This window comes from Excalfactoria chinensis, chromosome 22 (assembly GCF_039878825.1).
Source record: "Excalfactoria chinensis isolate bCotChi1 chromosome 22, bCotChi1.hap2, whole genome shotgun sequence".
NCBI classification, from domain to species: domain Eukaryota; kingdom Metazoa; phylum Chordata; class Aves; order Galliformes; family Phasianidae; genus Excalfactoria; species Excalfactoria chinensis.
Genome location: NC_092846.1, coordinates 887,916 through 910,883, shown reverse-complemented (window position 1 = coordinate 910,883; position 22,968 = coordinate 887,916). Strand labels below are relative to the sequence as shown.

General features: G+C 45.6%; 1 protein-coding gene and 1 long non-coding RNA gene across 11 annotated transcripts in view; both read right to left on the bottom strand.

Annotated features, from left to right (window-relative positions):
* Positions 1-22,968, bottom strand: part of HIVEP3 (HIVEP zinc finger 3) — a 207,924-nt gene that overhangs the window by 137,968 nt on the left and 46,988 nt on the right. The window lies entirely within an intron of this gene.
* LOC140261865 (uncharacterized) lies at positions 357-21,823 on the bottom strand. Its single transcript, XR_011905778.1, has 3 exons — positions 21,743-21,823; positions 534-698; positions 357-420 (listed from the first exon to the last, which is right to left on the bottom strand). It is a non-coding gene; the product is annotated as an uncharacterized lncRNA (long non-coding RNA).

The following is a 22,968-nucleotide window of genomic DNA, read 5'->3' as shown; positions in this document are numbered from 1 at the left end:
ACCACTGCTCTGGTTGGAAAAACAGACTCCTCTTGTCACATTTTCTTCCCCTCTTTCGTTGACCCTCAGCCCTCCAGGTGATATTCGTGTTCCATGGATGGTTTCCATGTTGTACAGCTGATAGTGGGAATGGTTTTAAACTAAAAGAGGGGAGATTTAGGCTAGATGTCAAGAGAAAATTCTTTACTTAGAGGGCGATGAGGTGCTGGCACTGCTGCCCAGAGCTCTGGGTGCTCCATCTCTGGAGATGCCTGAGGCCATAGATGGACCTTGGGCAGCCTAACCTGGTTGGGGGCACCCATCCATGGCAGGGGGTGGGGCTGGGGAGCTATGAATTCTCTTCCAACCCAACCAGTCTGTGGTTCCATGGCTCTATGATTCTGTCATTTCCATGTTGTCAGCATTTCCCAGGACCAGCATCTGTGAAGAGCAGAGCAGCATCACAAAGCCTATCTGGCAGCTTTGTGTTGAAGCCATGGGCACACATGGTCACCAAGCCTTCTTCCTTGGCCCATTTGATCCCACACCATTACCTTGGAGTGGTGCTGAGTTGAAGCCAAGCTTGAGAAATAATTTTCTGAAGCCTTCTGGTAGAGGAAAAAAAGGCTCACGTGGGGATACAGACTCCAAGGGAAGAGCATCACACTTCACTCCTCAATGGCTGGTACAGGGATTAACAACAGAAGTAGATCCAAGAGCTTGGCAAAGAAAGCACAAGTAAAAGATCACACTTATTCATCTTGTTACTTTTGGCACAAAGGTTAACACTTTCCACTCCATTTTGCACTTTGTAGTTCAAGCCAGTCTGCCATTTATATTCAATGCCCACTTTAAGAGGAGCTCTAAGAGCTGCCTATTTCTCCTGAGGAGCTACTGAGAGACTTAAATGATACACTGGACTTAAACTTGTAACCTGATTTTCTTTTAATTGCATCACAAATCTCACCCCAAGTTTTTGTGCCTGCATCCACCCAGAAAGCATGATCTAACATGAAGAACTACCCGTGGCTAATTCTCAGCCACCAGCATTGAATAATTACGAGGTCTCTGATGCACAAACAAAAATGAGAGAGCCCTGGAAGTTGCAGCACCTCAGCTCCATCCATAATGTGATTGAAATGAATGAGTCCAGAGGCAGAGGCCAACCAGGGACTGTTTACAAGGATGGATAGTGATAGGACAAGGGGGAATGGTTTTAAGCTAAGACAAGGGAGGTTTAGTGGTTAGTGACCCTGCACACAGCAGGGGGGTTGAAACTAGATGATCATTACGGTCCTTTTCAACCCAGGCCATTCTATGACTATGAGCAGGCAGGACAGCAGATAAGAAATCCCCAGCCTGCTGCCTATAGGGACAAAACAATCCTGGACACTGAAAACCCCACAGCATCACCACTCCTTCAACCTCATGCCATTGTGTGTTCTCATGTCCACACTCATCCCCATAAGCACACCAAAGCCCCATGATGTGACCCATAGCCATCCCCTCAACACTGACTCTCAGATTCCTCCAAGTCTTTGTATCCAACCATATGAAAATCACTCATTTTCTCTGCACAGCCCACCGGAGGCAAATCCTTTCCTACACATTCACACAGTGAAGCCCCATCAGCTTGATTCTCACAAGCACGTTATGCTTTTGTCCTTGACAAATGCAATCCCGTCATTCAATATTCTGCCACTTCGAGCATCTCACCTTCCACTACCTCCTTTATAGCATCAAACAAGAACTGCTTGTCGCTATTTTCAGGGCCCTCCCAACACCCCCAGCCCAATCTCTCATGGCCTTGTTCACTGGCAAGGTCAAAACTGGTTTAATGGATGAGCCTAAGGACATCTCCATTGCTGCTTATCTGCATTACAATACACACATATATAGATACACACACACGTATATACATAACTATAGACATCCTTCTGCTTCTTCTTATCCGCTCCTTCAAAAGGATGGAGTTGAGGCCATCTGTGAGACACAGCTTAAAAAAATACAAGGCAAAAGGAAAAAGATAGAACAGGCATGCTACAGTGTTAGTTATTTATAGATAGCCTTCAACAACCGAACATTATCTCTTCATCAAGATCCTACATAGGAAATACTAAGCACCTATCACATTCTGGGGAGATGTAGTGTTGGAGGGTATGGAGAACAGCATAAGACTTAGAGTGGAAAGTTCTGTGCTTAACTACAAAGGAAAGAGAGCCTCTGTAATACAGCAAATTACCTTTTTGGAGAGGAAACCAAAGGCTCAGCCACAGACCCGTGCAAGAGGTCTTACTCTGAATTTCACTCATAGCTAAAAAAAAAACGTGTTCTGCTATTTGCCAGAGCTCTCGTTTTTGCCATGATGCCCCGATGAAAGCCAGAGCCACACAAATATTTCCACAGCTGCTCAAAGTGTTTGCTGGATTATAAGGTCACGTATAGGACACCACTTTACTCTTAGTATAGAGTCTGTATGCTAAAAAGGAAGAGTTCATACAAAGTTGTTGTTGTTTTTTTTTTTTCTTTTTGGCACTGGTTGTCCTCATTTTCAATGACATCCATTGACCAAAGCAAAACATCTCCCACCACCACCTCCAGGAATCCATACAGATGCCCGGTTCTGTGAATCAAGATGTGTTCTTTCTCTTTCCATTGCACAGCTTCCCTCCTCCACCCCAAGTTCAGCACCCGCTCTCTGGCTCATAGGAAAGGCAGCACCAGCCTAAATAACCCAGCATCAGAATTCTGAGGCCGAGTCAGATGGCAGTCAATGACAGGTGGTTTACATGAAGCCATTAGGGGAGTTTTACCGTTTATCTTCCATAGGCCAGAACCTGCACATTTTAATTACAAGTATTATTGCTTTATCAAGCTTCTCCTCAAGCTACCTGGAAAAACAAGTAATACAGATGCACAGACATTCGCTGATAAGCAGTGATTAATTCCAGGAGGGGCAGAAACAGAGATAAAGCACACTTGTTCACAAAGGGTAGGATGGCTATGCCATCTCCCTGTGCACCCCTTTCATTTTTGGCACACTCCAAAGTTCTGCAGACCTGGGGCTCTCCATGCAACCAGCCAAAGCTCTGGGGCTGTGTTGGTCACAACAGAGAAACCAGCACACAGGTGAAAATACTTCAAGACTCTCATTAGAGCACTGATCTCATAGATAAGCGCTGAGCCTTACTTAACCCAATCTAACCTCGATGTGGACCTTTCCACTTTTCTATAGCACGAGATGTTACGCAAGACAAAACCTTTGCACAGTCTCACATCAGTTTTCTCTTTCAAATTACCAAGGATGACTCTTGCAGTTTAGAAAGCAAGAACCTCTAATTGGGTTTCTTTCATTTAAGTTAAGGCTTCTGATATCATTCTACACTTGGAGAATGTGATCAATAGACCAGGCAGAGCAGAGGATTCCTTGCAACTGTTCATGGACAAAGAAACCCAGGAACTGCCGCTTCCAGCTCTCTGAAGGAAGATTGTACAGTCACAGCTCCAAGAAAGAAAGCATTGTGACGGCTTGCCCTCCAAATAAATAATGGAGCATTTTATTTTCCTCTATTTATTCTTATTGCAAGTTAAACACAATGCAATAAAACTACACTGCGTATCAGTGGGGTGGTGAATTTACCATTCTCTAAATACAACTTGGATAATGCAAGAGAGAAAGTTTTACAAGAGGCACGTTCCTGCAATTTCAGTGTGCTGCTGTTCAAGAATGCAAAGCTTTCCTACGATCCAGAAGTCAGAAAATCCAGAAAGTGCAATTGAATATGGGATTTCTCAGTCTAACGCACACTCAGCAATAGCAGCAAATTGATTTGAGACACCAAAGGGTGCAGAGGAGCCTTGTGTAAAAACCTGTCCAAAGACCATCACTGTTGAAACTCCTAAAGCTTTCAGTATGACTTTTTAATTAAAAGCTTAATGTTTTACTGTGTGACAGTCAGTTCTCCACAATCCATGCTGCACAGAAAAATCCTGCATTGAAATTGGCAATAACCCTCTTATGTCCATGTATGAGAACGTGGGGAGGCAGGGTGAGGGCATGCTAAGGAAGAGTGCAATCATTGTATGTTTTTTATTATTAATATTATTAAGGCCATTTGTGTGAGATAAGAATCCTCTGCTTTATCTTCATCTGAATCCTGTCTTTGTGGCATCAAAATCGGTAACTGCAGAAATGAAGATGCCAACATGGGATGCATGTCCTGTGTCAGGAGAAGTACAGCTAAGAACCCAAGCCGCCCTTAGACCCTAAGTAAGAATAAATCTCTCTTTTTCTTAACTAGATTCTTTGTAATAGTGGAATGAAGACTCTTTGAGCCAAATTCTGTTTCCAGTTCAGCATGTCAGCAGCTTCTTGGGACCTACCAGATCCCTGGTGCTCATGGGAATAAACATTAAAGAACTTACTTTAGATTTTATTTGCCAACTTCGGAAGCAAACATCAATGGGTCATTATCATAAAGTCACCTATTAAAATAGATGTGACCAACGAGCAGATGGGACCAGCTCCTGTCTAAGTGCATCATCACAGCAGGATGGCATAGAAAGAACAACTAAGGCTGGATCAAAACGTGGGATGAACTGTTTCTGAAGACAATCATTGTCTTCTAGACATCAGACAATGTCTGAGCTCCTAGAAAGTACTTTGTGCTATAAATAACTGCAATCGTTTTGACAGACAAAGCCAGATTTTAAAGTCAAAGCAGGTAGAACACAATTCAGGCACCACTGGCAAATTTGCACAAAAGTACGTTGTTCTTCACTGGCAGAAAATGTGCCTCAGTGTCACTGTGGCTTGCTTACATGGAAAGGTTCTGCCCCAAAGGGCAGTGGGCATGAAACAGGCTGCCCAGGGCAGCGAGCACAGACATGAGCTGATGGAACTCAAGGAGAATTGGGACACTGCCCACAGCCACTGGGCTTGGGTTTGGATGGTGCTGTGTGGAGGCAAGAGCTGGACCTGGTGATTCTGGCTGCCCAAAGAAGTGGCAAAGTCACCATCCCTTGGGGTGTTCCAGAACCATGGATATGTGGCACTGATGGACGTGGTCACTGAGTGTGATGGGATGGATTAGAGTTGGACTAGATGATCTTAGATGATTTTAATGGTCTTTTCCAACCTTCATGATTCTGTGATCTATGTGGGTTTCTTCCAACTCAACACTGACCATGGTTCTATGACTCTAAGGCACAGCATAAACCCATAGACCATATACAACATTGAAATAAAACTCTCATTGAAAACTAATCGACAGGACTGGGGAAGGTCTTACTAAGCCATTACAGGCCCAGTCTCTGACATCTTCTCACATACTGAGTACCAAATTTGTAATAATAATCCTACTAAACAACTCTCGTGAAGAAAGACACCATCAGACACACACCAGCTTGAGACTCCTGCACCAATATCTTCCCCCTGCCCTTCCCATTCTCAGCCACTCCAGAAAATGAGCCTATGCACAGCCCCCATGTGCCCCAAGTACATGCCAGAGAGCCCATAGGGCTCTGCACTACATCCAGTCCCACAGCTAGAGGACTCTATCAATGATCCTTGGGATCCCTTCCAACCCAAGCCATTTTGTGATTCTATGACCCTGGTTTTTTCATCCCCAGAGCCTGCTTTGCTGCTTGCAGCTCATCCCTCCAAGGGCTGCCTTGCCCGCTGACGGGATGGCTGTGAATTGGCACAGTGTGGGCAGTTTGCCACTCGGTGTGAAAAAGCTTCAACAAAGCTGCCCTTGTGTCAACACAGTGTGTTTACTTATTCCCATTCTATTTATAATATTTCCTCTGAAAGAAACAGCCAGTGTACATCCTCCAGGGGATCCTTTGGTGGTTGTAAAAGATATTTTGGGATGAGGGTTTAGGTTTGCAGGGATAACACAGCCCCTCAGGCCCGTGCTTCCCCTGTCATTTACTGCTTTGGGGGTCCAATGACTCCAGGCTGATTTACATTGCAAGTCATCTTCTTTAAAGCCTTCCAAAAACTGTTTTTAAAAGGCTTCCTTATGTACGTCTTGGGACTGGACTCTCTACATCCTATGTGCGATCATAATCTCCAAAGAGTAATTCTAGACTTTCCTATTTTCTTGCCAACATGCCCAGTTTTAAAGGTTTTGATAACTAGGAACAAGAAGAAGCAATCACTGCTCCTAACCCATGCTGAGCTAATCCAGTGTTTAGGAAACCCTGAACATGTTTGAGTAGCACAAGAGACCAGAAGTCCTGGAATCGAATTCAGGAGAATGGTGCTATCTATACAGATATTGTTCTCTTCAGCTCTCACACAACCTCCTATCCAGATTTACAACAGCATCTTTTTTCCCCCCTCTTAGATGTGATGCCACTTTGAAGCATCAGTCTCTCAAGCAGGGCTAGCATACCCAGCCAGCCATCCTCTTTCACCTGTGTATCTCTTGACTAAGGCTGATTAGCACAAGGGAGTAAAAAGTTAGATCCAATAAAGGAATTAAGATGAGATCCAAAATAGTACATAATTACCTAAAGTGCAGCGTAGGAGGGTTTTAGGACTAAATTCAAGAAAACAATATAAAACCCACCTCTTCCATGAGCTTCAGACAAAAGCGATGAGATTTCTAGAAAAGCCACATCCACAGGCACCTGAAAACATAATGTTGGCTCCAGTAATGCAGTGCCTGAAGGCCAACACAGCTGTTAGCCACCAAATCCTATAGTAAGGGACCCAATGGACACTCCAAACTAGTAGGAGATTGGTTTAAGATAGAGAAAAGAGTTTCTTTTTCAGTCACAGGATGACTGAGGTTGGAAGGGTGATCTGATCCCATCCCCACCCCAACAAGGCCAGCACCATGTCCAGGTGGCTTTCAGAGGTCCCCAAGGAGGAGACTCTAAAACCTTTCTGGGACCTTGTGCCAGCACTGTGTCACCTACATAGTAAAGAAGTGCTTCCTGGGGCTTAAATTAAATATTAATCAATTTGTATAAAAATATCCAAAGCTCCAGCACCACAACTCACCAACTCCATCCCTGGTCTTGCTCAAGTTGAAGCACAAGTAGAGTCATAAGAAAGAGCAAAGTTATTCTAAAGAGTAAAATTGTGGTTAATTTCTATAGCAAAAAGATGGAAAGGGATTCTGAAAGTATTGGTGAGTTAATGATGGACATAGGATATCCTCCCTGGAAGTGTTCAAGGGCAGGTTGGACGGGGCCCTGGGCAGTCGGGTCTAACATACAGGTTGGTGGCCCTGCTTGCAGCAGGGGGGCTGGAGCTTGATGATCCTGGTGGTCATCATTCTATGAAGATTCTATGATGTGCCTGGATTCATGGGATTACTGATATCAACCATGCACACCAAGAACGTAGCTCTTTATCTGCAGCCTCACGTTGAGTGATAAATCATCAGCACCCTCAGTGCTTTATCAAAGGGACTTTTTAATGTAAAAATGTGAAAAGCCCATCAAAACCAGCAGGAAGCACATGATGCACAGGGCTGCATCCCGAGAGCTGAGGGCAGGGAGCACTGCGGGGCTATGGGCAGCTGAGCCTGGCAGATGGGATCCCAGAGCTGCCAGGGCCACGCCGTGAGCGAGAGACAGGCAGGGAAATAAATTCAGCCTCGCAGCCACCGTGGGAGGGCTGGCAAGGCTGGGGCCAAAGCTCCAGGCACTGCTGAGCTCAGAGGAATAGCAGGAGCAGCACATGCAGCATTGGGTACACTGGGCAAGGAATCAGGAGAGCAGATGAGATAAATGCAGAATCAGGGGAGAGAAATGCAACAAATTGCCACGTTAAAAGGTTTTTTAGGTCTTAAGAGCTAGATGATTTCTTCCATGTGGTAAGAGATGTTACTGTAAGACTGTAACTTGGAGCCTAATTTCAAGCCTATCACAGTCATATGTGCATATAATATACAACAAATACAATATGCACGCATAATCCTCTGGAAAAGCCTTACTCAAAGCCTCTGGGGAACAAACTCCCAGCAACCTGCCACATCTGGGCTCCCAAAACAGGATCAGAGTGAAAGAACCAATGGCCACAGTGTCTCTGATTCCATCTCTAAACAAATGCTCGCCAGGGAAGCCACAGCCCTGTAGGGGCTTATGCAAACCCTCTTCTGGAGCCTTTCCTTAAAGTGATGCCAAACTGTTCTGTAACCAACAACTTTTGGGATCTTGGGAGAGAAATACAAATTAATTATCCTAAAGAGGACTTGTGTAAATAATCCTCATGTCTGCAAAAGGTTTGTGTTCGCAAGATGGATTCAAACTGTGTTTATCACCATAGCATGGTTCAGCAAGTACTACACTGATGAAACTAATTAGCTGCTTGCAGAAAGAACATAGAGGGAGAATAGTTCTCCTTTAAACAGTAGCAACATCTTCTCTGTCCAAATACCCCAGTAAAATTCAGCCCTGTCAAAACACAGACTCAGCTCTGTCTGCTTTGTGATAAACTAACTCTTATCAGAAAGTTGATGATCAGAAAGAATCACATACAGAAGCACAGACGGAACACTTACATAGGAATTTTTAAAGCAACCCGCATGCTGTCAGGCAATCCCCATACTTTCTGCACATCCCCTATTAAAACCTATTTTCTCAGTGAAGTAACAGGGGTAATCTAGCACTGATAGCCAAAATAGATGGGATCCAATTGTGCCCTGTTGTGCATACTGAGATTTTGAGCACATCCACTTTTTTCCAATCCCATCAAACTCAACCCCTCTCTATTTGCACACCTCCAGCCTGTAAGCCCAGCACAGAGGTCACCAGCACCCAGGTAGCTTGTAAGGAACAAGGATACCCACCAAGTCAGCACACCCCAAACCTGCCTGCGTGCTGCTTGCCAGCATCCCTGGGAACCCACAGGCAGCAGCAAGGCTGAGCATCCTCTGGGATGCAGGATTTCCCTTCTGCAAGGGCAACCCAGCCCATGAGCATGCAATCACAGCTCACAAGGATACAATAGTAGTGGCTTTCTTTCCTTATTTAAAGCAAGGCAGCTTAGGGGACAAAATGGGTCATCTTTGTTCGTCACAATAGATAGGCTCCCAATTGTTCACAGTGACTGCAAGGGCTGGGAGTGTGGGCTGGGTGACATTCCCAGCATAAGAACCAAATTCTGTGCATGAATTTGGTCAAGTTCCTTAAAACCACAGCATCCAAGCTGCCTTATCTCTGTGTGCCGCACGGGAACACTACAAAACAACCAGGCTTAGAAATGCCTAAACACTTCAGGCAAGAAATGAGCAAAACCAGGAACAGATTAGATTTATGCAACGTATATTAAACGTGTACCATTTAATTAAATGTAGACAACGTATAAAACACTGATCCTGCCCACGTTAGCAACACGCTTAACAGAAAAAAATCACATCTATGCTCAAGAAGCCCATCACTACTTGGACTACACATTGGTTTCACTGCAGTGCCAATGGCTCTCATTTCACCACCGTGGCCCTGTACCACTTGCAGATGGAAAAACAGCCGTAACACAGCCCACTCTGCTTGGGACTTTAAGATGAACATGAAAAATCAGCCTAAAAACACATCTCCAACATCCCAAGCAACGAGGGCACCCGAGCCTGGCACCTCTCCTAGCTAATCCGCTGCTCCCTGCCTTTCATCCAAGTTTCTCACTCCGCGTTTTTGCCTCTGCGGTAACTAAAATAAATAAAGAAATACATCAAAACCTAACGTTTATTTTAACTTAGCAGGTCGGCAGAGATGGGGGGAAAAAAGAAAACAAGAAGGAAGCTGCATTTTCAGTAGCGTCACTGGAAATAAATCAAACCAAACCTTAAAGGCCTGATCCAAAGCAAACTTGGACTTGAAGCCATACCAAACTCTCCAAACAAACGGATGATATTCTAGATGAAATGCAGATGCCTGTTCTGAATGATGGTTTAAGAGAAGCTCCACAAAAATAAGAATTCTTCTTGCATATCTCAGGACTAAGTGTATGGGAAAGACCGGCTCATCCCTTTCAACAAGTAGATTGGTTCCTTCAGCCCCATCAGACGTCCAATGGAAAATCCACACCAAATACAGTTTCAACCAGGGCCATACATGAAAAATTATCCTACAAAATCACAGGGAAAGGCCAAGAACTTCAAATTTCTTTAACAGAGCTGAATTTTCTGTTTCATTTCTTTTGTTTCCCATTGAGTTGAATTCAGACGGAGAGCTCTGCCTTGCTGACCCCTTAGCACTACTGTGGGGTATCAGCTCAAACTCACACCCAACATGCAGAGTGATGGTTCCCCTGCCTGAAACAGATTGGGGGAACCTGCTCCGAGGGGAGGCTGCCCTCTTTTCTTCTGGTTTTGTGATTTCATTTGTTTTCCTGTGGCTTGGGAACAGATGCACCATGTGCGCCAACCTGACCAAAGCTTATCTGGATGAAGACCACTGCTGTGGGTTGAACACTAATGGAAACATGACAGACAGAAGGGGTGAGGAAGCAGAGAAGTTGTACACAAAGTTAACACAAAACAGCAGGACATTTCATTCACTCTGCACGCAGACACCCTTTTCATATAACAACTTTATTCTACGGCAGAGAAGGACACTGCAATACAAGTTGCATAAAGAAGCTCATGCACAGCAGCTGACACGAGATGCTCTCTACCAGCAGTCAACCTTACTACATTCACCTCATGCCCTGCTCATTGAGCTCTTCCTCTTATTGTGGCTACTAAAACAACACAGAAAACAAATGCCTGAGGAAGCTTTGCTCTGAAACTGCAGGTTGTTCTAAGCATTCTTGACATGAACCCACAAGAGGAAGGACAAAGGGCAAGTCAGCTGCTCTGCTGCTTCACTGCAGTCAAGCACTTACCATGCTGCTACCACAACCCAACCTCTGCAACAACACCAGCCTTCGTGCCTCCTCTTCCAGCCACTTCTCCATCATCTCCTTCCTGGGCATCTCCAACAAAGCCCATTGACGCACAAAGATCCAAATCAATGTTCTATTGGCTTGCTTAACTTTCCCTTACTCTTATCACCCACAAACTACCACAAAGTTAAGGTGTGGAGGCACGCCCCAAAAAACTCTGCCCTTTTAACTGAGGTAGTATTTCTACGTTGGGAAAAAAGGAAAATTGAACTCGTTGCTGATAACCAAAGGTTTTCCAGATGAGGACATCTAGGATCTCATGCCGTCCATCACAAAGTGAGGTATCTCAGAAGCCAGGCAAAAAGATTTCTTCTGCAAAGCCACCAAACAGAAGCTGTGAAGAAACTACAGAGCCAATCCCTCGGAGGTGGATTAAGTGATGCAGTGAGAATCTGCATCCAAAAATGGGGTCAAATTCAGGTTCTGCAGGAACAATCCACCCCCTGAGCAGCAGAAACAACCAGAGTATCCTTAACACAAAAAGCACGTTTTTCTGCTAAGATACCTCTGGTATCTAAAAGCTGCCATGCATTAGACATCTCTATTTCAATGCATCATGGTTTTAACTGATAAACCTCAAATTTATTTCTTTAAATACAGTGCACATTCAAAACCACAGAACTTTATTGAGAAAATAATGTTGAGACCAGCTGGGCTATTCACATGACTACCAAGGCTTTCCTTTGTTGCCACTTATCAAGCAGATATCTTCACTTATGTTTTAAGTTCAAACTATCCTTTCAAAACGAGAACGTATTCACCTGAAAAACCCAGAGCCACAAGGTCCTCGAAACAATTTTTCTTATGCAGAAAAGGCGGCCAAAGAGAACCGAGTGAGGTCTGAATATCAAATCAAGCATAACACAAACAAAGGAAAAAGGAAAAGGAAAAAAAAAAAGAAAAACACAGTGCTGGCCTGGAGTACTCCGGCTTGTGTTACACATAAGGCCAGCGTGAGAGAAAACACACAGAGCGTCAAAATTCAGAGTAAATCCTAATGACTCACCCGATATGCTCTCCTGGCTTCCTCAACCTAAAGACACACAGGGATTTCAGGCTCCAAAGAAGCCTTTGAACAGCCCCAGGGGCAATGGGATACAAAAGTTGTCCAGAAAGACAGCTGGGAAACATGGCAAGAGAGTGAGGTGGGCCATCTTGGAAGGGCTCATTTCCATCAGATAAACATGGGATATCAAAGCGGGCATGGGAGGGCCTCATTGGGCCACCCAAGGGATCTGAGGCTTGGGGAATACAGTTGGCAGGTGACAAAACATGCACGATGAACTGAAAAGATCAGGAAGGAATAAAATCAACACTGTAATCCATCTCGGAGAAGATATGTGTTATTACAGCACTGCAGACAGTTAAGATCTGCACTGAGCATTGACCTCAACATGGCAACACCTCAAGGCAGCCCAAGAGGGGCAATCTCATCTTGGGTCTAGGGATTTTTTCTGGTGGCCCTCAAGAAATGGTGTATGGAGAAGGACAAAGGGCTGCACCATCCCTGCCAACGGGAAGCTCCCCATGGCTCTGCTGTGTTTGGTGGAGCAGATGGGCAGCACCAACACCCAACGGGCCTTGAGGGATCCACTCTGAGGAGGCCATCTGTGCCTGCCTCACAATATGCACCTCCAAGCCTGTTAGAGCTGAGGTTAGTATGAGGGTTAGGAAAAACAGAGATAAAGACTCTAGGTGCAGGGTCTGTTGGAAATTCCTGTCTGTAAAGGTCTTCATAAACCTACCTTGGGCATGGGAAAGAAAGGGCAGGAGAAGAAAGCAGGCAGCACTGAGCAGTTTCTCTGGTTACTGATAGGGACAGATTAGGACAGCCAAAGAGCTAATGATGGTGTTTGCAGCATTAATTAACACTCACATTATCAAAGCACCAGAGATCCCAGACAGGATAGCCCCATGATAAAGTGTTCCCAAGAGGTTTGCTGGCTCAGAAATACTTCCAGTGGGAAGATGCAGATGTGACCAAGAGCTTAAACACAAGTAAGAGGCATCCCAAGATTGAGATCACCAGAGCCCTGATGGTACAGCATGGGTAGGGCAGAACCTGCCCACTGATACCACAAATTCACCTGCACAGAGCAACGTAGTGGGAGATCTGTTTGAGCTGGAGCAATATCACTCGTTACAGAAGGGATCCTCCTGTCCCAGCCACTCCAAAAAGGCTCAGACCCATGCTTCCAGAGCACACGTTCATCAGGCCAACCCAAAAAGTAGGAGGCACGTTTCTGAGCCTAATGAGAAGCTTTTGTGTCCATCACACACAGTAAGGGAGATCTGCAAAATTAATGAGTATCTAATGATGAGAAGGAATTTCTGGACCACCTACACAGATGAAAATCAAAACCTCCTGAAAATAGTCATTAATTTAACGACAAATGTTGTGACCTATGAATCAGCAACACGTGTGTGTTTGGAAAATGGGTAAAGAGCAAGACTTGTATTGGTCAAGTATAAAACCAATCTTAGGTTAGAATTTGGTCCATTCAATTTACTCTGATTACAGATACTGTAAATTAACTGTCCTAGAAAAGAAAAACTATTTAGGCCCTGCTCAGACAGAAAACAAGAACTACCTGTCAGGAAACCTTAAAGTATCAACAGACAGGGAAAGTAGATGGTCTCACCTAATTTAGATATCTAACAACCTGCTGGAGTTTACATCTCCTGCCTTCCCACAGAGCTACATTAAATGCAATGAGCTGTGCGATAAAAAGTATCTGATGGAGTTGTGAAACTAACCATACAACTTCTGATGGACCAGCAAAAACACCCATTGTGTGGACGTGGAGATTTAATGAGATGAATAAGCACAATTTTAGATGTGTTTCCCATCCTGAGTGTTCAAGGTTTTCTATGACACAGCCTTCAGTGAAGAAATGCTGAGTCTCACAAATACAAATACTAATCCTGATTTAGTCATCATTCAACATAGCTGGCTTTACAAAAAAAAATCATGAACAATTGGGATGAAATTCAATCTACTATTCCTTTGGGCTATTTCCTATTTGCACCAATTACTGCATGCAGGAACAGGCAGAGGTGACAAACTCCTAAGAAGCAGTAACCCTATTTTAGCTCAATAGCTTTCCAGTGATAAAAGAATGAGAGGAGAGGGCTCCCATGACATGGCCTTCTTGATGGAAATAGATGGGAATAGAAGGAAAAATCACATGCATGTGATTCTGCCAGCAGATGCAAAAAGCAATTTGCAAAGCCAGCAGGGACAACCAGGATGGGAATTCAAAGCAGAGTCTGAGCAAGAAGGTGGTGCTCAGCACCACTGCATGAGCAGACAGGAGAGCACATGTCTCATGTCGTGTTTAGAGCCACAGCTGTACACTCTGCCACCAAGAATCTTGCAAAGCACAGCAACAAACGGCTTTAATCAAGGAGAAAACTAAGTGACAGCTTAACAACGGTGCAAAATCAATTGTAACGGCTCCATAAGGACACGTGCTGCATGCACAATATAGGTATTCTATACATTGTCATGGCCTAATAAAAAGATTAGGAGAATCTGTGTTTTCTTCCTGGGCTTCTAGTCTCCTGCTCTACAATCCCCCAGCTGCTAACACTACTATGATATTTATTTACTCAGGAAGAAAAATAAGCTGAAAGCAAAAGCATTTTCCTGACAAATCCTTAATCCTCCCCCCTTACCATTCCTCTGCAGACACAACCCAGCCTTAGCATCTCTGTCAAACAGGGCCAAATTTCAAAGTGTTTCTGTAATCAGAGTGAAGGGTTTGGGTTTCAGGAGCTGTGCTGGGAAGGCAGCAGCGCAGTGACATGGCTGTGATTTGGTGGAGAGGAGGCAGCAGGGATGCCCTCATGTGTGCCACATCCAGAGCTCCCTGCATGGGAATTGGCAATAGGCTAAATGGAAGACCAGGCATTTACCTCCACCTTCCAGGAGCACAGGTCAACACCACCAGCTTGACAACTGCCTAGCCCTGATGCTAAACATTAGAATAGACCCCTTGACCCATGCGTTGTGTCACACACACAGCAGCACAGTTCCCTTGAGCTGCCTTCAAAGCAAGGTAACAAGACATCAGGCACTGCTCAACCAACCCCTCTCCCAGGGGAAGTGACAAAACTTCAGCCACGCAGCCTCCAGCAGCTCTGACCAGAAGCACAAAGAGAAAATGAGTGCTATGTGTTTCCTCTAGGCCAGCTTAAAGTCATGAATCACAGTGCCTGAATCACAGAACAGCTTGGGTTGGAAGAGACCTTGAAGATGGGTAGTTCCAACCCTGTGACACAGGCAGGACTGTCACCCATGAGATTAGGCACTAGAGCTCAGGGCCCCATTGAATCTGGCCTTGAATACCTCCAGGAAAATGTTTGCATTAACATCCCACCATAGGGCTAGCAATATTCTGGGCACCATGAAATTACATTAAATAAACCAAAATCAGAACACACAGCATTAAGACAGCAAATACTACAGATACATCTCAAGGAGGCCTATGATATAACGTTCCTGGGCCCTTCCTGATAGCATAGCACACAACTTGACTCGTGTTTTACAGAGCTTGCAGGACTCCCACGATGCAAAACTGGTGATGCAGCGCTGCCATCCTGCAGCATGTGGCTCTGCGGCACAGCACAGGTACGGAGCACCCACCCACCCTACAGCAAACAGGAAACCACACAATCAGGATCAAACACGGGACCAGCAGAAGAACATAAAAACAAGAAAAACCCAGCGGTGGCTCAGATCTCAGATTTTTTTCCATTGTTTCCCAATAGCTGAGCACTTCACATGGTGATGATTCTTCCATCCCTCCCCCCCCCTCCTTGTTAAAATGTTGGGTTTGGACTGAGAAAGATCATGGTTGTTTCCTCTTCTCACCAAGGAACAAAAATCCTGCTCGTTCATTTGGTAAATCTGGCATTCATTAATATCTGGGAATTCTTTTTCCTTGCTCGCTGCCATGAAGACATCTAATTCTGTTGGCTGCAACAATGGGAGAAGAGCATGCTGCCCTCGGAGGTCCTTTTGTCTGATTTCAGCCACCTGAAATCCAGAGGTCCCAGCCAGGTGAAATTAATTCCTTTTGCACATTAAAAAGTACATCAAATATTGCAAGAGACTACAGATAGGGCAGGGGCTGCAGGGCATTCTTTGGTTTCTGGAACCTTCTCCTATGCCTTTCAGGAACATCCATCAGCTATAGCTAGGGAGACCAAGGGTGCACCTTAATGCTACTCATTCCCAAACCCTGGGTACAGTCCTTATTCTTCTACAAGACTGCAGAGCCCTTTGCAATATTCCACCCAAACACAGCCCAGAAAGAGCAGTTTGGGGCAGGGAACACCCAGCACCTTCCCCTCCCCATAAAAGCCCAAAGTGGTTTCATCAGACTTGTTTATTCCTACCACAAACTGAAGGAAAGCCCTGACCTACCCACCCACCTGGGTGTCTGTGAAAATGCTCTTCCTCCTCCTCCTGCTGCCCCCAGGTGCTCGTCCCAATGGCAGCTCTGCTGGGCCCCCACCATGCAGTGTCACAGGAGGAGCAGCACGCACCCGTTACTTGCTGCTTCCCTTCCTCACTTGCAGGTTTCACACCCACTTCAATATTTGGGCCGCTGAATAGGAAGGAAGGGCTGAAATCATGCCCAGACACAAACCCATCCAAGGGAGGGGAGCAAACAAGCAGCCACTATTCCTCATCTGGAAAATTTTCATTCTCTGCTGGATGGGTTTTTGAGCCCACAAGTTTGAGCTGCGGAGTACTTTTGCAGTTTCAATATGTATATTAAAGAAGGAAATAGCTTGCTCTCAAAGACCCTGTGTTATTCAAATGAGCCGAGGCTGTGATAAAACAGTAGCTTCTTGAAAAGCAACACAGGGCAGCAGAATCCAAGCTGGAGGTGCACAAGCTCACTCCACTCCATCAGAGTCTGCAATATTTAATATAATATTAAAACGGGATGTTTTGTGGTGTTGGTTTTGTTGGGGGTGTTTTTTCTTTTCCTTGCAGTCACGGCACAGCATTTCTAAACAGGAATCCTCATCTCACAAGTCAAAAGGAATCTCGAATATCAACCAAGCTCCCTAATCTCGCATATCACCATCAGAAAAGCGTGCGCGCAAAACAAACAGGACGCCTCTCCTCCAAAGAGCATACGGTCCAAAAAGCAGCATCACCAGCCCATCCCAGCCAGCGGGGTTGGAATCCTCTGCATCCAACCCTGCAGAGCAGCCAGACCACACTGGTGAGCCTGGCTGTGAGGCACTGGGAGCCGGAGCCATCAAAGCATGGAGTGCACGCGGGTTACGGGATGAGGAAAGGCTGCTTCTGCTCCATCCTCCACGGTGGCTCAGTGACTTCATCGTTCCAGATTCTTTCAATTTGCTTTTCCCACACAGCACCAGGGAAGCACGGCTGCAGGGAACAACAAGTTTAGGAGAGAATGTGGAGACCTACCATAAAAAGACATGAGTAGAAGGAGATATGAAGAACCAAGTGGGTACTGCATACAGCCTCCAGCTTATAGGAGAAGGAAGTCCTGATACATCCTGCTGCCTGTTTTATTCTTATTCTTTATAGATTTATCACCTTTCCCAATGACAACAAGGCCAGGAGCCGTGCAGAGCCTGCAGGCAGGCGGGCGTTGTGAGCCCAGCACCGCACATGGGCTGATAGCTCTGTGAAATCCTGTCTAGAATCTTGGTAGGAAAATATTAACTTGCATTGGCCTTTTGCAGCACAATGGAGTCCATATGTCAGGAATACAGCGTGAGTGATGCTTGCCTGAGGAACACCAGGGAAACAAGGAGACAGCATCCAGGGAGGGCATCTGAGTCCTCCAAGTGATGTTGTGATGGAGGAGACACTCAGGATGAGCCACAGGACCCCTCGTTTCTTATCCACCTCCATCCTCCTTGCTTTCTAATGTCATCTTGATTGGTGACACAGCCCTTGAGCAAGAGCCCTTTGGACCTACACTTCTGGATAGGGGACCAGAGCTGCTCCCTTGCCTCACTGACAGGCAGCTTGTTTACTCAATCAGACGCAGTGCCCGTGGCTGTGGAGAGGTTTCTATTCCAAGCAGGCAGACAGCAATTAAACAGCCTGACCCACACAGCCTCAATTACAGCAGTGCACAGGGCTCTGTTTACCCGGTTGGCCAACCAGCAATTACAGACCCTTCCACCAAGCCCTCAGACCAGCCAATTTCTGCAACAAAATATTTTATTCGCTTGTGAAAAATACAACGAGCACGTTCTGTTACTATCTCAGTTTGTTTATTAAAGGCCTGTTGCCAAGTTTAGGGCAACCATCTCGATATTTTGACCAAGCCCTCTTCCATTACCTGCTCTTAGTTCATTTTAACCTTCCCAAGCGCTTTGCTCTGACCTTGGCTGAGAGCAGGAGTTAAACACTTCACAGAGCAGCCCAGGGAGGAGTGGAGATGCTGTGGGATATGGGAAATGCTCCTGGGTTGGTGTCTAAGGCCATAGATATCATGGAAGCCTATAGCTTTTCCAAAGCTACAGATGGATTGAGGTCAAACGACACCAGTTGGGGAAAGGACATATTTTTGACTCATATATACTGTTTTTCTATAAGAGGAATGTGTTTTAGGGCTCAAAGCACTCCTCAACTACTTGGCCAACAGCTGCAAGCAGCATCATACTGGAGGGAGCTTTGATTTAAAGTGTGCCCCTAAATGGGCTGAGAAGTTGCGCTTTGCAAAGCCAATCACAGAATGGCCCTGGGTTGGAAGAGACCTCAAGGATCATGAAGCTCCAACCCCCACAGGCAGGGCTGCCACCCTCCCCATTTAATACCAGCCCAGGCTCCCTATCCAACCTGGTCTTGAACACCTCCAGGGATGGAGCATCCACAGCCTCTCTGGGCAGCTGTTCCAGCACCTCACCACTCTCACAGTAAATAACTTACCCCAATATCCAACCTAAATCTTCCCTTCTTCAACTTAAAGCCATTTCCCCTTGCCCTGCTGTTATCTTCCCTATCAAAGTATTGACTCCCCTCCTGTTTTGGGGCTCCATTTAGGTCCTGAAAGACTGCAATGAGGTCACCCCACAGCCACCTATTCTCCAGGCTGAGCACATAGTGGTATCACCTACATCATCCACTGATGATGGTACGGAAACCAGCTTCACAGATGCACTGCAGACCAGCAAACACTGCAGGTGACAAAGCCACAATGCCAGGGGGACCAGGAGAATCACTTCGCACACTGCTGACGCTGCACAGGAATATCTTTAAATGCACAACAAGTGGTGGACAGCCCCGCAGTGGGCAGCTAATAGGAATGGCTGAATGAAGGACACCCAGCCTCCAGCGTTCATTTCTGTGTACTTTGCTGAAATGGAACATGTTGACATTTTTGAGCAGAGAAATTGTTGTAAAAATCGCTGATAACATTAAACTGAGAAATGCTATAGTGTTTGCCAGCCAAATGCGTTATTTCTGCATAAGAAAAAAAGTCAAAATTAAGCCCATTTAGCCGTCAGCTGCAAAGCTTCCATTATGCCTCAATATTTCTCCACCATAGCAGGCAGAGAGCCAGAGAGATCAACAGATAGCAGCCAGGCAGACACACCAACACCTCCCTGTCAAACAGCACGCCTGCAAGGGATTGGATACACAGACCCAAAGTCCAGAGCAGCACCACAGCTTTCAGTGTTGAAAGATGTCCAAAAAGGCACAGGGGTGAGCCCAAGAAAAGGGAAATGATGAGCAAAGGGTTCTGCCTTCCCTGAAAGGATCTCTCTTTTCCTTACAAATTATGCTTTTATTGAGCATAACCTGCACTGTCGCTCACCCTCAGAGCTATGCAAGAGAAGCCCTTCCCCATCCCCAGAACCCTTCAGCAGGGAGGATGATGCTCACACATCCCTTGTGATCCACCTTGACATCAACAAGTGAAAAAAACAGTCATAGCTACTGCTACTCTTAAAGGAAGGCCATGGGACAAAAGGCTGTAATTGTACCAAATTCCCAAGCAAAACTCTAAAACAACGCAGCTTTCAGTGCTGTCAAAGGATTTGGTGCCACTAGTATAGAGCACCATGGTAGAACCATATCTCTGTCCCATCTGCATAAGAGCATCCTATTGGAAGCATATGGGTAGAACCAAAGAAATCACTGGGTGAAAATCCAGAGGAGACAGGAGCCCGACTGACACTCAGAGAGGACATGATGGACAGAGAGAAATGTGGTGGTTTCTAAACAAAACTCTGCAGCTCACGTGCTGCTGGTGCCCTTCTGCTGCACCCCCTCACACACAAATGCACGGCCACAAAACTAACTGCACAATGACTCGGGGCCAAAGGCAAAAAGAAAAGCGCCTTTTATTTGCGGCATCTCCCATCAATGGCTACTTTATATTAAAATCAAGGCACATGCTTTCCAAACTTAAAAGCAGGAAAAAATAAATAAATAAAAGAAAGAAAAAGGTCTTCCTCCTCTACCATTAACACTTCTATAGCCACCGCTGTGGTATGGTTTTGAGCTGCTCAGAGAGCTCACAAGGCAGCGAGTGGTGATGGTTCTTTGCACATCAGCTGAAGTCCTTTCAGTGTAGAGTCCATACAAATGGAACGCTCCAGACCCTCACCAATGCAGCCAGCAGCATTTCACTTTCATGAGACTCCTGTGCCAAAACTGTCAAGAATGGGCCCCAAATTCCAGGGTCTGTGCATACAGAGGAGCATCTGCTGACTCAGCAGCTAAAGCAAGCCTAGGGGCAGGAGGCAGCCCCTGCATCCCCCCAGTGCTTAAAAACCTCAATTATCAGATCAAGTCATTTACAGCAGAGAATTTGTTTTACTTTGGCATCACTGGATTAAGTCCTGTTTCCTTTTGTGCCACTTCTGCAATGCAAATAAATGCTTTCCCCCACCCCCCATAGCCTCTGTATTCTTTATGCATTTTGTATTTCTGGGGGCTGTTTTGATGGAGGCAGAACTTCTGTGTCTTTATGGGGTCCCCTATGTGGCATGGGGGATGCATTAGCTGCTTGGTGTTTTCTTCCCATAGGTTATAGAGCCCAAAGATTCAGTTGTAGTAGCAAGAAAAGCAAGAGAGATACATTAAAATAATAATAATAATGAAATCTTAAGCTACCCTTGAACCTTGACCTCCTTGCTCGATCTCCCAGCCTTATATTAAAGCATTGCAGGACAGATCAAGCAGACAGTATACACAAGGGAGCTGGTAGAATTGTGTGTGACTACAACCCAAACTTGCTTTGACTGCAGATGGAACCTTGCAGAAATGCCAACCAACATCATCTTTCAATGGAAAATTCCCCATACAGCACAAGTTCTGCTTCACCCCACACATCTGGTCCCAGCCCAGAGTAGGCCAAGAGGGACAACTCATCGCTGCCTTGCTTTTTCCGTCAGGGCAGTAAGCACTGCTGCAAATGCTGATAGCAGAGCACTTCTGGGAAGTTGGCTTTAATTAATTGGTGCTGGTGAGCAGTTCCAGGACTGCAGAACTATCTCAGCTCAGGTACCAACCCAAAGAGTGCAACATTTCAACAGACAGGATTAAAAAGTAGAGAGCGTGGCTTTAAAAGTCATCAGACTTATAAATAAGCAACCTATTCCTAAGTCCCTTCTGTTTCATGAGCTGTTTGTTTACTCATTAACACTTAAGCAGAAGATTTCACCCCACTCTATGTGCAATTAGGAGAGCTGAGATTTCAATGCAAAGCCAACCCAGAGGCAAACATTACATTGCATGTTGCCCTGTGTAGTAATTGCACAGATCCTTACGATGGGAAAGGCACGATGATGGAAGGATCAGCACGATGGAAAGGTGTGATGAAGGAAGGGAAGGAGATTGCTCACCCATATCAGAAGAGTCTAGGTTTGCAGGGGAAAGCTTCACAAAGAAGAAACATCCAGAAGGAGATCTTTGCCCAGTGACAGTCAGACCTTAAATGAGGTCTAAGAGAGGTGCAGCCAGGCTCTACCCCTTTTGGTTACACAGCTGAATTGCCTTCACCTGTGTTTCCAGGGCTGACTGAGTCTTTTCCCCAGCTGCTCCAGCAGGGGTTCAGGCCAGAACTCAGCAGCTCCCATATGCCTTGCTACATGCATTTTAAAGTGCTGAAGGAATGTTTTTAAATCCCCAGCTCTAAACAAACAGCGCGTATCCTGCAATCCATTGAATAATGGTCCTAACGAATACCCAACCATTAAAATCCCAGCAAGAAGACAGCAGATCTTTGCTGAATGGTGGCAGTCAGTCTAAAGCAAAGCAACAAACTCCCCCAAATGCTGAGCTTTAGAACAGAGGCATCCAACAGACTGTACCAGTTGTAACCGGAGACCAACAAGAAGGATGGTTCACACACCCCCATGCATGCATCTAAGCACTGTGATTATTATTTGTTTCTCAAGATCTATGTAGCATCATCAATGATATTCATGCACAGGATGTGTCACAGGGGATTATAATCATGATCTTTATCACACAAAACCCCTACCAGCAGGCAGTGCAGTATCACTGCTAACCTCCTCCAGGTCCCAAAGCTTGAAGGTGACAGCATGAAAAGCCACCACCAAGTGACAACAGCAGAAAGGATGGGGAAAAGAGAGAAAATCCCCCCAGATCACTGGGAAAACACAGAGGAATTCAGGGTGAGCTGCAGTCATACAGATGAATTCATAGTTTGGCACTCGCCGCAGGCAAGCAAGTCAGTTTTCCAGGAGTCATCTCACTACCATGATGCAAATCCATTTTTAACGAACAGGAGGGATACTGGAAGGTGCCTGCCATGCACGAGGCCCCACCTGGGCCAATTAACAGTCACACATAGAAATCACTGTGTGTGATTTACCAGCAGCTGCAGCATAGCATTCATCGGTTCCAACAATGATGCGCTCACCTCACTCCTCAGCTCAAGTCAGAAGCTGAGGAGCAGGATGAGGAGCAGAACTGGCTCCGGTGCTACAGGAAAAGGGTTTCAACCCCAGCAAGCACTGGAGAATGATGAAGACGTGCTAAATTACCCTGTTCTTCCTGCTGTCCTCTTGCCAAGCTGCAGTAGGAATCAGACAGACTCCTCAGG